This window comes from Coloeus monedula (genome assembly GCF_965178545.1).
Source record: "Coloeus monedula genome assembly, chromosome: 5".
Classification (NCBI taxonomy): Eukaryota; Metazoa; Chordata; class Aves; order Passeriformes; family Corvidae; genus Coloeus; species Coloeus monedula.
This window is the reverse complement of record NC_138785.1, coordinates 18911624-18926480: the sequence shown is the minus strand read 5'-3', so window position 1 is coordinate 18926480 and position 14857 is coordinate 18911624.

The following is a 14857-nucleotide window of genomic DNA, read 5'->3' as shown; positions in this document are numbered from 1 at the left end:
ATACATAATAGGGCAAGGCAAGTAGATGGTGTGATGGGGGTGCCTTGTAATGAAGTATAAATAAGGAGTCCAGTGCATCTGGATGGGCTGTGATATCTCTTTCATGAAATCACTGGCAACAGGGTGGCATATAGGGAGTAGGAAGCAGGAAATCATCAGCAGGTTTTGTTCTGTGATTTGCCTCAGAGATACCATGACAATGTTGGCTGCATTCCCACAGGGCACAAATAAAGCAGCAGTTCAGGAAGCCTGACGTTAGTTCACAAAAATCTGATGATACCCACCGAATTTCCCACTACTGTGATAATGCAGCTCCAGCCAGCTGCTAAATTTCCTTCTTGTAAATCCTTTCCAAAGTATAAGGGAAAAAGTCTACAGTGAGCAGAGTCCAAACCAGACCCGTCTCTTCCATTCTTCAACATGTAATGTATCCAGCTGGGCTTTGGAGATGAGACTGAAGAAATTATGATTTGTCCAAAGTTTAGTATTCCCTTGTCAGCTACTTATGAAGACCTTTTGAGCCTTTATACTTCCAAAAGCTTTCAGGGGCAGGTATAGATTGGAGCAAGGGTGGTGCTGCCTCTATTAGAGAGAGCATTTGGATAAGCTCTGCCATATCACCCAGCAGTATACCTCATATCCCTTGCCAGGATTTTGGGGGAAATTTAGGAAGAAATCAGACAGTTATTTGCTGCCTAAGTAGTTCTAGCCCCACACTTTGACCATGTGTATTTATAGGCACTATGAACATATGACTATGATCTACAACTGAGTGGGTTAAGCTTGAGATCTGTATGTTATAAAGATGAAAAGGAGCACTCTTACACAGTCTGAATTGAGCTGGATTTATCTTTCTGGTATCTGGACAAGTTAGTAAATTTTTTTCTTCTTTTTTTTCATCCAGTTACATCTGTTTGTTTTTTTCCTCACTTTACCGTATACACTTTCATGACTTGACTCAAAGCTTTCAAGAATGATGGTGGCTTAGAAGAAAAGGTTTTAAATAATACAAACTCATGAATTTTGGATATGGAACATTCAGATATTTCTAAATGACACAGTTAGGCTTTTTTTCCAGCTAAAATTTTTGGCCATTTGGAAGGAGAAATGTAGGCACATGGGCTGGGATTGCTCGCATCCCATCAGCCTGTGACATCAGCAGAACTCTGGCTTGACTCTGGTCATGCAGAAATGCTGGTCAAATGGTAATTGCATTATAATCCATAAATCTGACTTTTAGGATTTCCTGTGAAGGTAGTGCTCTCACACAGCAAATCAGATGCTTCACAAAGCACTGGACTCGAAAGGATAAAACACAAGAACATATTTCTAGCCAGAAAACACTGGAATAATATGTGTGTCTGCTCTACCACTTCACCAAACTCTAGGATCACTATCAGTCTACATTGTAAATGCAGTAATTTTGTTATCTTTGGAAATGCACAGGAATATCCAAGGCAAGTTACTGAAAGAGAGGCACTATGAAATTGTTGTGCTTTTTAGCAGGTCTGAGTGCAGGACTGTTTTTGCAGATGGCAGGATCACTGTTCAGAGTGGGTTGTTACCAACCATATGTCTAAAAAGAGCCCTAAATCCCTTATCAGGCCTTAGACTATTCACTAATTTTGCCCTAAAATTTATATTTTCTCTTTGTGAAGCATACATACTCAATACATGCACATTTGCTGCCTTTTCTTACTGGTATAGCAAATTAATATCAAGCTTTGTAAAAATAATGATGTATGAAATGTAATGAATGCTCCTTCAGCTTTAAAGTAAAATTATTGCAGCAAAACCAATATTTTTTCAAGCTGTCTCTTAAATCTGGGATAAAAACCCCTATTCTCACTTGAAATGGGCATGCAAAATTCCCAGGCAAAATGAGAACAATCAAAAGTCAAGAGAAATGGGCTATTTTTGAATGATGGACCTAAAACCAGAACAAGTGTGCCAGTGTCAGGCTTCATTGTGAAAAACAGAAAATATAATTTGACAAGGGAGTGGCCCATCATATTGCTTTGTTAGTTGTTTTTTTTGTTGGGTTTTTGTTGTTTTTTTTTTTAATTTGGAAAGTTAGTGTTCCATTTTTAACTTTCAGAAAGCTATTTCTGAGAGAGCACTGTAATGTCATACAGATCGTTTTGCAGGTCTGCTCTTACCAAAATGTATAGCCAGAAAGAGCTACTTTATACTGCTGGTTCAAACACTGTTTGCAAAATTCTCTCCATCTGTCAAATGAGAACAACTCTGAATGAAATGGATTAGAATGTAATTAGTTTTTTAAATATGCATATGCATACTTTCTTCCTTACCCCTGTAACTGTGCTGATTATCCATAGGAAATCTCATTGTTTTGTAAAGTGTTGATTTTTTTTATCAACATAATATCTCATGTTTTCCAGGTGGAACATTTTGAGATGGACTTTGAATTAATTACAGAATGAGAGATGTGCAGAAGATACACTCTAGATTAGATCTGGAGACCAAGACTTGGTTGTGTTTCAAATCAACTTAGATCGTCATGTGACAATAGTGTACTCTGTCTTGACAAACTTAAAAACAGGGTGGACATCATACATATAGCTGGACATTTTGCCCCTGAAAACATTAGCAACTTCCCCAAAAGATCCCCAACTAATCCAATTCAAGTCTTTAATTAATTTAAATATAAACTCTGCATTCTGAATACAGCCACCTGATCCCAAGGTGATAGTACTGAAAATGTGAAGTAACTGAAGAACAGATGGTTAAAATCCAGGCAAAATTTATTACCATAAATCCAGAATAATCCTAAATATCCTTTCTCAGACTTTGCAGAGATGTCCTTATTCCTTTTCAGCATGATTGGTACGATTTTCAGTCTAAGATTTTCCAATACAAATAGAAGAAAATTATTGGATAAAGTTAAAATAGGCTTTAATGACCATTAAAGCACCCTGTAACTACACTGTGGAAGAACAATTTGCTATTTCTTCAAAATACATACCAGTCTGTCTATCTGCCAACTCCCTTAACATAGAGTATATATAAATTTGTGTATTAAAAAGAAGTACCTAAGATCTTGCTTCTGACAGGTGCTGAATGCCTGACAGAAGAAGCTCAGAAACTGTCAGGATCCTACTCAAAATAGATGATTTTCACAGACAGCAGAATAACTGTGAAAGAACATTCCTAACCTCAAATAAATACCAGTTTACCAACTTCACTTTCTGATCTGAATTGAAACAACAACAGCATTGTTTATACATAACAGATGTCCTATAGTTTTAAAATTTTTTTATATTTAATTTTTGTATTTATAAACAAAAATTTGTTAAAGGTTAAGTTAAATTGTTGTTTGTTTGCTTGCTTTTATGTGCATTTTCCCATAACTGAAACTATGGGAACTGAAAAATTCTCATTAAATGCTTATTAATTTGCATCTTGTCTCAGAGTTAGGATTTGACTGAGATGCAATGAGACCATTTCTTTCAATATCAAAGTGGTTCAGAGGAAGTCTCTGGCTAACCAGGTAGGCAAGTGTCTCCAAACTTCTGCTGACTCTTTGTAGTCTGAACTAGAATCAGATATTAAGAGATTAAACAGATATTAAGATATTAAACAGTACTGGTACCAATACAGACCCTTGAGGGACAGCATCCATTACTGATCTCCCTCTGGATGTTGAGGTATTGACTGCTCTCCAGATGCAAACATCTATCCAGCTCTTTATCCATCATAGAGTCCGCCCACCAAAACCATATATCCACAATTTAGAGAGGAGGATGACATGCAGGACAGTATTAAAGGCTTTACAGAAGTCCAGAGAGATGGCATCTGTAGCTCTTCCTTTGTCCATTGCTGAGTCACTCCATCACAGAAGACCAGGGGTTTGGTCAGGCAGGACTTGCCCTTGGTGAAGCTGTGCTGGCTGTCTCAAATCAGCTCCCCATCCTCCATGTGCCTTAGCACAGCTTCCAGGAGGATCTGTTCCATATAATTGCTTTAAGATTGCCTTTGCAGTCATTTTACATGTTTACCAAGTCAATTCTGAAATTCAAAATAGTTTTATGTGTGCATGTATACTTGTTTTTTGTTTGACTATTTTTGCAAACTGTTGGAAATAAATTTCAGATTACACTGACATATCATACAATTTATGCAGAGGAAAGTATTCCAACATTCTTTCTTTTCTTCAGTTTAGATATGTGTTTATTACAAAATCTTGAACTGTCTGTGTGTGACAAGGTAAAAAAGAAAATTCACACAGCTTAACACATTCTCCACTAGATCTTAGTGCTTAATTTTATGTAGATTAGCATACAAACACAGACAAATACAACAAGACACATCATTGCTGAAGGATACTAACATTTCTGCATACATGAGGAAATTAACTGGCACCACAATAACTTTGTTGGGGAGCTATGCCCAAGTAACTCCCTGCATATTTGATTCTGAAATAAAAGTGACTTTATTCTAGAATGATTATTCCCTCCTGGAAGCAGAGTGATTATTCTAGAATAAAATTGCTTTTATTCTGGAGCTGAATGTCTGCACTGGGGAGTTATTCCAGAATAGTTAAATTATACCAAAATAGCAATAATGGAAGTTATTACAGAACAGCTCTGCTGGTTAATTTCCCCTGTGTAGAGCAGACCAAAGGTTGAGTTACACCAGAATGTATCATACATAATTATGTGAGTGATTGCTGTAGAGTAAGACAGATTTTAAAGGGAATTACTCCCATTTAAGACAACTCCTCATACTCCTCCATCTCCCACTTCCCCCCTGCCCCAAATAAAATCCCAGTTAATTAAGCCCTGCAGCTAAGAAAGTTTCAATTAAAAAAAAAAACAGTGAATTCCAGGGCAGGACAGTAAATTATTGTAGCCAATCCCATCCAAATTAGCAGAAACATCCACAGTTGGCACTACTCTGTTTACTGCCTCATACATGTGTCATTCATACTGCGTTGCCCTCCTTTCCACTCACAATGACAGCTATCATCATACTCCAGAAACAAAACCCTCTTGTGTCTGTTCTTACTGAGCCCTGGCTGTTTCAATGGATTTCACTCTGTGTCCTGGGAAGCATCAAACCCCAGAGTACACCATGTGAATCTGCCTTTCTGAAGCAAATCTTGCACTTGGTGCCTCATCCTTAGGTAGTGACAAATGGGGGAGGGAGGAAAGAGGGAAATTCTAGCACTTAAAAACAGGTACTTCAAGGTAATATAGTGGAACAAACTAAAGGTCTGTAGATATGATAAATCTCAGCTTTGTAGGGAGGCAACATGATAAGGATAAACTTGTGGGGCTTTGCCAAGCCTCTACCTCCTGTCAAGCTTTTCTTTGCCTTTCATTCCTGGGAGTGGATAGTCCCAGGACTATTTCTGGGTAAAGTTTGGGATTTGGACTTCATTAACACTAAGGCTGTTCCACACAATTAGCGCTGTGCACAGGTTCTCAAAGAAAGAAACATCCACTTGCACTCTGTTCTGTTGTGGTGTACACTGGCTGTAGCTCAGACCCCCCTGACTCCTCAGAGGTGTTAAATGAGCAGCACTGTCAGGGGCACAGTCCCACTCTGTGGAGCTCTGGCATGGCTCTGGAAGCCTCTGAAAGATTTATATTATCTACACAGAAAAACAAGTCAGAGTGAAGGTCTATGAGGGGAGAGGTGAAGGGGAGCTTGATGATGTCTGTGGGTATCACAGTGGGAAAAAAAAATCTTGCTGCAGAAGGCTGCTCCTGGGTCTGAGATCTAGGTGTTTTGACTGGTATGTCTAAGTGTCTTCCCGGCTCATATTCTGACATGGAAGCTCCACTTCCCATGCCAAGTAGTCTAAACCTTGCAGGCTATGTGGCCTTAAGCCCTTATTTTATGTGCTGGCAACCTGCTTTCAGTATATTAACATTTTGTTGACACCAACTCTTTGATGGCTGTCATTAGTTTTAGTAGGATGAAATTTCACTTGTGAGAGATAGACAGTGCATACCCACAAACATGATGCATGTTTTATTTTAGAAGTCACATTCTCATCTGCACCCAGCTGTTTTTCAAGTAATTGGATTAATCCTGAAAGACCGAAGACCCCAGGGCCTTCATGATGTCCCAAATCAGTCGTGTGTTTAAAAAATGAACCTTGGAAAGGTCCTTTGTGGCTTGGAGGCCCCTGATTTTCCGTGGTGAATTGAGTGCCCCTGTGTGCTGCGTTCTAAAACTTCAGAATAGCCAAGAAAAATAGTAGAAAATCTAGTTATATTTATCAACTACAGTCCTGAAGACCTTGTTTTGCCCTGTAAGGAGGTTATGTGACTTTTTAGCTTCCAGATGCCTGACTTCAACTTTGTAGCCTGTCAGCCTGTGAAAACAAGACTTCGGTGATTGTGCTCTTAGTCCATATCTATTTGTCTATTTTGCTCTGATAGCTTTTGTACACTTTGATTGATGTCAGTGAAATTTAACTGAGGAAGCCAAAGTCTCACATATACACAGCAGCACCCAGGATAGGCTGGTCTGTCAGTTTTTGGTGCCATTAAAAAAAAGCAAGCTAAGTTTTACTGGCGGTCTTCAGGAAATTTTTAAAGACTTGAAATTGAATGAATCCAGTGAGACCTTCAAGGACTGAATCACATTATCTGACCCAAAGGGAAATGGTTCAATTATTCTAAATGGGAGCTGTTGATCCCCTTGAAAGTCCTGCCCATTTAGAAGCCTGATAAATGCACAAATCTGCTCCACAGTTTATGTTGATTTTCACTTCAGGTTTTTGTCCTTTTTATATTTGTCTCACCAGCTCTGAGTTTAAAATGTGTGTGCACATTCCTTTCCCAATTCCTCCTCCCAGAAAGTCACGCAAATTGCACACAGGTGTTCCCAGCGATGTTCTAAAATAACATTTATCAAAAATAGATGACCTGTGTTGCAACTTTGTCCATTATTTCTCACATAGTTGTTCATCAGGGTGGTGGTAACAGAGGGTATTACTGTAGAAAATGCCCACTGTTAGGCTCTCCCAGTAAACAGAGCTCAGGAAATTTCATGGTACCTTTATGTTCTGAAGAGGAAAGAAAGACTGTATTTCATCATCAGAATATTGCTTCTTCATTTTAAGACTTTGACTCAGTTGTATTTTAAAAAGTTTTATAGTCTTATATTAAGAGATCATAAATTTAGGACGGTAACAACTACTTCAGCTTATTAATTTTCCTTGCTATATATACATACTGCTTTTGGGTGGTGAGGCAGAGATACTAGCTAGGAACTCATACTGCTGCAATCATACATTAAGTGATCACCAGATTAAAAGCTGACACACTAACAAATCATAACAGAGTAACAAGCCAGATGAAGGAAGTGACTCCCAGCTCATGACCTCGCTGGGTAGCCTTCCCTTTGCAAGAGAAAGGGGGTTCTTGGAACTCTTGCAGCAGTTTTCCAGCCTCCACTCCTCATCTCCCTTGTGGTATCAGACACTTTTTCTACTGCGTTTTTTTGCTTTAAAATTACAAACTTGTTCATGCTTAAGAAACATTGTCTTATGAAACAATTAATTATTAAATTTTAAAACAATTAAATAATAAATATACTGTCTACATTTAAACTCCTTGTCATGGAAAAACTCAGGTAAATATTTTCTGTTTCATTTATAGTGTCTCTTCTGAGAAACTCCAAGTCTGTGATGCCTTATTCTTTCTTTGAAAAAATGTCATTCATACCTTGGTTTTACATGGTCTTCCATCTCTAGTTTTACCTTATACCATTCTCAGTGATTGAGAGTCTGAACAGCCACCTCTGGGGTAACACTGAAGTTTCTTTATCCTTCTACACTTAATGTGCTGATGCCAAATCAAGATAACTTGAATTACCATCGTGCTCCTAAACCTCCCATTGATAAGTGATCCAGCAGTTCTCACAAATTCAAAGACTGAGGTTATTCGGTCTGCTATGACCTTTTTCTATGACCTCCAGCACAAAACAGACCATATTGTTCATACTTTTACTCACTGGACTATACCTTTGCAAAGACCAAGCAACAGCCAGGAAAGCAAAGCAAGAGACTTCCTGCTAGGCATTCTCCTCCAGATATTACCCTTCTAGCCACAGGTCTGAGGACTTTTGGGTGCTGCCCTTTAATAGCTTCTCAGTTAGCAAAACCAGATTTAAGTAGGACAGCGCTCTTCCCAGGACAGATTTTGACGGATACTTGTGCATTAAACGTCAAACAGAAGAGAAATTTTCTTGCTGGGGTCATTTGATACTGTATGTGTTGCAGAACGCAACTGCTTATCTCGGGTTGCAGAGGTTATTTGCTGCGGGGAAGGCTGAGAATGTCATTAGAGCACCGGTGCCCTGAGATAACCTGCAGCATATCATTAAACCATCTAATGACTCTATGGCCCATTGACCTCCATCACTCATTTGCTAACAATGTTTGTTATTTACAGGCGCTAGGGAAATTACTGTTGAGTTATTACTCCACCTTCCCTTGCTGCTGCCATCACAATACCTGGTGATATCCAACAGGAAAATGTAGAAATCCAGTAAATTTGCTTTAAAGATATGGTCTGGTGTGCATGTGAATTAAGTCTGCAGGTGTATTTATTGAGTCCCCCCTGCTGTCACCACCCCTATCCCCCCAAATCTGGTATATCACACTTGTCACTGAAATAATATTTTCACTAAGACATGCCTTGCCATCCAGCTTTGGGTTCCACTGGCTGAAATTTTCCCTTAAAAGCATGTTATGCTTTTATCTGGAATGGAGATAAATCCAGTGATAGAAGAAGCTGAATACATAGATAATTGGTACTTGTACTGAAAATGTCACTTAGCCTCCAGATTCTTAAAGTAAAGCAATTGGGACTCAAGAATTACTATCCTTTTCTGCAGATGTGAAGTATTTGCTACCCCTCATATTAAAACATTTCTTCCATTAAACAGGGTATTTTCAAAGGCACTTAAGGCTATTAAACAGCTAAACCTTACTGGAACTGAAAGGTACTGGCTTGAATTTTTGTTTGTTTGTGAGATTTAGGAAGATAAGTGAAGATAAGATAGTTGTTTATTTAAACTATTTTGCTGTTAATATGCAATAAAAAAAAAATTGGTGGTGTTTTCAGAAATTATTAAGCTTTCCTAGTGGTTAAAGGTCTATTCAGCAAGTTAAATTAACCTGCTGTTTTTCCCAAGTATGAGCAATTGAACTTTCCTTTGCAGTAAATGAGGGCTAATGAAGAACATGAAATACAGATGGAATAATATTCCAATCACGTGCTTGCTTGCAACCTCACAGAGAGGGGTATAGCTTTCACTGCCTTCAGTGAATTATGACAGTACAGAACAAGGCATTGTGTACTGCTAGAATTAATTAGCATTACTGGCTCCATTTGAGGGTGACCAGATGTCCACAGCCAAAGCAGGACACCTATCTCTGGTTGCCAGGATTTCAAAAGGACAACAACGTGCAAATCAAGCTAAATTATGTTTGTACTGCAAAAATTACTTTAGCTTTTGGGATTTTGCTTTGCAAAAGGGAGTAATAACATAAACAAGTGGTGGTGTTTGTGCTTGAGAGAGTCTGATTCTGTTACCATATCTACTGCAGTTTTCTTTTTTAAAGCAGAAGTGAGTTTGCAGGGTTCCTCAAAGTCTCGCTCATTATCGCTTCTTCAATTTCACTTCTTCACCATCTGTAAAATAGGGTTAATAAATAATAATATTGTAAGTGTAACTGTGTGAAATAAAAGGAATATGTCTGGGGTACAGATCCAGCAAGAATAAATAATCAGGCCAGCTAAGGACATTCAAGGCATCAACTCAAATCTGTCTATAGAGTACCACAGTTTAAGGAATGTATTGACAAGGCATGGTATTCAGTGACAAAACGGCATTTTACAAAGCTGACTAAAGGCACAACCAAACAGAGGGTCAGTTTTTGCAGTCTAATAATGCAAAACTGATCATAATCCAGAGTAAACCAGCAGCCGGGAAAAGCTTAGCATGATGATAGACAAATGAATTACCGCAGCTTAATGACATCAGCAGAGCTACAGGAACTGATTAGAGCAGCGTCCTTTGCCACCAGCAAATGCTATCTAAAATGCATTAAACTAATGCATTAATCTAAACCACAATGAACTTGCTATGCTGCAGTAATTCCATTCACTTTTGTGTCACAACCCCTCCAACTTTTCACTAGGTTTTATTTAAGCTGATGCAGATTTAGTCACTGACTTCAAAACTCCAGATCCTCAACCCAGGGATACAGTGAAGTCACTCAATTTAATGTTGCCTTCATCAGATTCCATAATGAAGACCACATTCAAATACATCTTGAAGAAATACTGACTCAACACCAGTCCCTTCATTCTCTTTCACTATGGTCAGTCATTTAATAGAAAAGCTCTCTGTGGGTGTCTCTCTTTTGTTGATCTTCTCCAAGATGTAACATGATGTGCAAGCACTAAGTTCCTCTGAAATATTTTTGCAGTGAAACTGCCACCATACCCCTCCATAAAGCAAAGCTACTGTTTTTAAACCAGGAAACATTTTGATAATTAATCCCGCCTGCTTCTGAGTACAAACCTGAGAAGAGGATCCGACAGAGTTGTTTTAGGACTTGCAAGTTTATCATGAAGATTTCAAAAGGCACAGAATCATGGTCCCTGCTAAGTAATTTAAAGGGTTAAGTTTTCTTCCTGTATAAAGGGTTCCTTTTAATCTGGGATAGTCTTGCTTCATTTCTCAGCCATAGGAGTTCATTAAGACTCCTCCTGATCTGTTAATAAGCCACCTATTCAGATCTCTTTATGCTTCCAAGTGTGAAACTGCAAACTCATTTTGAATGGAACACTGGCTACATTCTCTGTTATCTTTTATATCTGCGGTCAGTGAAATCTCATCAAGAGTGGACATGTAATTAACATGAAGAATAATGGAGTAAATGACTTTCATCCAAGCAGAAGCCCTGTGAAGTAGTGAGATCGTAACAGCACAGACCTTCCCTGCAGGGGACCAAGACAAGAATTTCTTTATAAACAGGTGCTTGGTGTAGCATCTTAAAAATGTAATGGCAAAGATGTGATAAGGGACCGTCTTCTGGGAAGGAAAGTGAGGCACACTTTTGTTGCAAGTGGATCTGACTCAGCTAGTGAGCAAGACAGGAAGTGGGCTTCTTGGGAAAGAGAGCTCACATGGTGCAAAGAAGGAGCTGTGTCAAAGTGAACAATCCTGGGCTCCTTCTATCTTCAGAAAGTGAAGGCATGATGAAGAAACTGTATTAGGGAAATAGCACAGCACAGTATAGATGTTATACTATCGGATTTCAGATCAGCCACATATAGAATCACTTCTGCGGGCTCTGTGCCTGTTTGTTTTTAACTGCCAGATGTCCTTTGAGGATCTATCTCTAAATCTGGAGAACCTGCAAGATATGGGAGGCAAGAGAAAGGTGTGCTTAAATTACTAGACCATCAGGGAGCAACAGCCCGAGACTTTACATGTGGATCAATACTGCAATATCATCTTGTGTCTACCAGGAAAGAACGGGGTGGAGTGGTCATAAAGGATGTGGAAGGGAAAGATGGCACTCTAGCTTTCTCAAATCAAAGCCAGGCATGGGACTGGCTTCCTGGAATTTGAACACATCAGCCTGGTAAGCTTGTAAGTAGGAAAGGCTTACCCAAAGCTATGTGCCAGAAATTCCTTACTTAATAATTACCTGCAGACTGTGACAAAACTACTTCTTGTCTTTGTCTCAGCTTAACCAAGGAGGCTAACAAGTGTGAGGCTGACTGGTCAGGAGCCCAGCAAGGGGTCCATATCCAAGCCACAGCAAAGTGAGAACAAATGATCATCTTTTAGCTGGGATTTTGTCTGGTTTGGATGTTAGCTCCTCTGGATCCCATCATTAAATGCACAACAAGCTGCTTTTCAACAGTACACTTAATAATTGGAGAGTGCTGATGCTAACTGTGCTGGATACCAGACTTCTCTTTGGTATCCTTCAGTACTTTACTGTTTCCTTGGTAGTCAACAAAGGTGATAATTGTGTGTAGAGTGGGTTTGCTGAAGGTTTTATTTTTAAAAACTTAGTAGTTATCATCTATTTCTGTCACAGCTTTTATGGTGTTTCAGTGATGGTTTGACAATTTTTGTTTTCAAATTGACAGTTCCGATAATGATGTACTACTCAGGAAATCTGTAAATCTTCTCGTGAATAAATCCTCTGTATATTTTTGTTTAATGTATTTGGCAGCGTTTTAATGGATTTAAAATTACATTTATTGTTCATGATACTGTGTGACAAGAGATGGATTTCAACCACTCCTTTCCCAGGAAACATAGCCTTATTACTTGATGCAGAAATACTGCTTTTACATATAGGCTACTTATCACAATTTAAATTTGCCCTCTGACAGTGATTCACATAAACCTTGTGTGCTCTGTGGCCAAACTGGGAAGCTCAGCAAGCACTGAGTATTATCAGATTCTCATGTTGCAAAGGAAAATATATGGATTATGATTACATTAAAGCTGCTGTTCCTGTTTCCTGCTGTATCACCTTAATATTGCTCAGTCAAAGAGCATCTCCCACTGTGACCCACATGGAGCCTCTCTGTCTGACCATATCTACCCTTCACATGCCTCTGACTGCAGCAGGGGAGGAGGAACATGGGAGGAGAAGGGCAGGACACCCAGCATCTCTCTGCTCTTACCCATGTCAAGGCAAGATTTTTATGAGTCTTAATCATTTTGATTTGTTATTCAGATCTGGTTTTGTGCCTGAAAGTGTATCCTAACCTGCTCAAGCAGGCTCACCAAGCAAGCCAACATCACAGGAATATGTCATGGGAAAGGCAACAATACTGCCAACCACAGGATTGCACAGGAGCCCATTCCATCAAATTCTCATCCAGGTCCCTTAAAAATCATTCTCCATCTTTATGTAATACCCTTCCTCATACTGAGAGACTGCAGTGAGAGGCTTTGAAGACAGTAGGGGTCCAGGGATTGCCCACAGGATTTTTGATTAGCTCCCATAAGTTAATCATGAATCATGATTGCTTCAACCCACACTTACCTATTCCTGTCAGAGCTACTCTTAGCAGCAGTTTTGTGCTTTTCTAGCTTCCCACAGAACTGAACTGTCATCAGGGAGACACACCGTCCTTAACAGACCCTCTTATCAAATGAGTGTCCCTAGTTTGAGTACCACAGCAAATGCATTCACTACACAGCTTCTTCATAAGTCATGTTCCATTGGAATGTTGGCCTGTTGGGTAATTAGCCAGTCAATAGATATTAAATGGGCTTCCATGCTTTTCTCTCTTCTCCCTCCTCCGTGATTGCACATCCAAGGGGTGCTGTCCGCATATAACCATGGATGCTACTAATGTGTGGTGGCACATTAAACCTGGGACACAACTTCCTCTCTCCTCTCTACCTGTGGTTGCTCCATCACCCCCACTGGCCTGGGGCCACCAAGGGAAAAATGTTCCCTCCAGATTCCTGTCATTTTTATTCACCACAAAAAAACCCAACCAAACAAAAAAATACCCCACCAAAACCCCAGAATAAGTGAATGAAACATTTTCATTCCAAAGTGTTCCAGAAAGGGCATGGGAAGTGGCAACATTGCAATTCAGTCAGAAGATATTATTCTAGTTTTGATGCTTTTCTCTTGTGATTTAGAAATGTTTGTCCTCAGTATTCCTTTATTTAGTGTATGGATGCAAGGGCAAGAACCCAGACAAAATCCATTTTTCTCCCCTTCTTTTATTCCTCCTGGTGAAATTTGCAGAACTATTTTTCTGGGGTTTTTTTTTCACAAAGAGAAAAATAACAAAAGTGGCAAGAAAATCCCTTCACCCTCTAATTTGAGAAAAACAGGTGTAGGTCTGGTTTTGCTCCAGTGAGGCAAAGTATTGTTACTGCTGAACAGAGTGACTTCTTCTCTAAAATAGAACTCTCTGATGTGGACATTATACCAGCATAACTAAAATATAATCACATTTGTTTTTTCCTCACTTACAGTAGCTAAAACTTCCAACTTTTCTGTGCAAACAAGCCATCCTAGTGTCATACCTGGATCGTGGTTTTGCGGAACCCTTTGAGACAGCTGTCCTTGCCCATTAGTTTCAAAGCATTTCTGTGGTTGCCTAGACAAACATACAGTAGGGTGGCAAATGTAATCTAATCTGGCTATAGTGTCCCATTGCCACCAAAGACAGGAAGTTACACAGCGTGGAAAACCTCTGGCTTGCAAATACTCTACCAGAGACCCTGGTGAATGTGAAGTCACGGGGTTAATTTCAGTTTACTAGAGAAATCTCTGTTTATAATGCCAGAAAAGATGGTGGTAGTATTGGCCTGGATGTTCCCATTTTCATCTGTTCTTTCTCTTTCAGAGTATTATTTGCTCTTTTTTGTAGGTCAGATGATACTAATTTACTAGGGGGCTGTTAATGTGAAAGAAGGTATTACATCATAGAAGCGTAGAATCATAGAATCATCATAGAATTATCATAGAATCATAGATTCATAGATTCACAGAATGGCTTAGGTTGGAAGGGCCTTAAATATCATTTAGTTCCAACCCCACTGCTGTGGGCAGGGATACCTTTCACCAGATCATTTCACTATATCATATTTTCACTAGGTATACATCCTCACTCGGTTTTTTCCAAGGGCTGGGGGTCATTATAAACTGCCTAATTTCAGTGTATTTTTGGTCTCTCTTTTTTTGTCTAAAGCTCATTTGTTCTTTTTTTTAAAAAACAACCTCTTAATATTTCAGGATTCACACTACCAATCCCAGTTTCCCAGACAGAAGTTAGCAGAGGATATGTTATGAACTATATCAAAACTC